Below are 1057 nucleotides of genomic sequence, written 5' to 3'. Positions count from 1 at the left end.
GTGATATCACACAACGGCGTTTTCGTCGCTTGGTCGTTGGCCGAAGCCGGAGGCAGCGCATAGCCTCGTTAGGCGAAAAAAAATTTTTTGGGGGGAAAAGAGTGGATCAATAGAATCGACTGAGGAGCGAAAAAAAGTAAAAAGAAGATTGCTTTTGCCTTTAAGTCGTGTTAGATAAATTCACGAGAGACCGCGTTGCATTTAAACTTGAAATTTCTTCTTATTCACAATGAAACGTTTGTGCATGTCACAGAACGAGTGCTCAAAAAGGGCGCGCCGCCAAATTCTCGCGACGAAACGCCGGAGTGACGCCGCGAGGTCAACGATAAAAAAACAAAAAAAGAGAAAACAAACATCCGAGGCTCCCCGGGCGCGCGACTCTCTCCCCTTGGAAGCGTGGCTTCGCCGACGAACCTCCTCACCCCACATCGGCGGCCGAGCAAGCACTCGAAATTTCTAGAAGGAAAGGGGCGTGTTATGCCGGGTTGAGTCATCCATCGTGGACGGCCTTCGAGCCGTCTCAACCCCTACCCAGCCTCCGCTGCGTATCGCGCCGACGAAATGATGAGAACTTTCTGGAATGTGGCGCGGAAGGTATTTAACCGAGCAGCGGAGATGAGAGATCAGGAGAAGACGGAAGTTAGCGCCAGAGCGCGTAGGGGTTCCGCCGTGTAGTCGGCGAAGGTTTTGTCCGTAGAGACAAAGCAGGAGATGAAGAGGATTTTCACCTGAGGGGTGACGACTCAAGCTACAGGCAAGAGTGTGTGTTTACCGCTATCGAGTGAAGACGCGTGGCAACAGCTGCGTGTGTGAAGCCGACGTGTTTCCGGCGAAGAAGTTTGAAGCTTGGAGAGTGGCCAATTGAAGACGCAAGGTTTCCTGGAAGAGAAACTTCGGCGAGGTTTCCTGGAAAAGAAACTTCGGGGGCTGCGGAACGACAACGCTGGACTTTGAGTGAGTGATTCTCGGAAGAGTATCATCCAGACTTTTGTTCCAAGAACTTTGGACTGGATAGGTTTTCTATCTCTTTAGTCTTTAAGTGTCTTGGTTGTTCAAT

Source organism: Rhipicephalus microplus, chromosome 2 (assembly GCF_043290135.1).
Source record: "Rhipicephalus microplus isolate Deutch F79 chromosome 2, USDA_Rmic, whole genome shotgun sequence".
Classification (NCBI taxonomy): Eukaryota; Metazoa; Arthropoda; class Arachnida; order Ixodida; family Ixodidae; genus Rhipicephalus; species Rhipicephalus microplus.
This window is presented reverse-complemented; position numbering follows the sequence as displayed.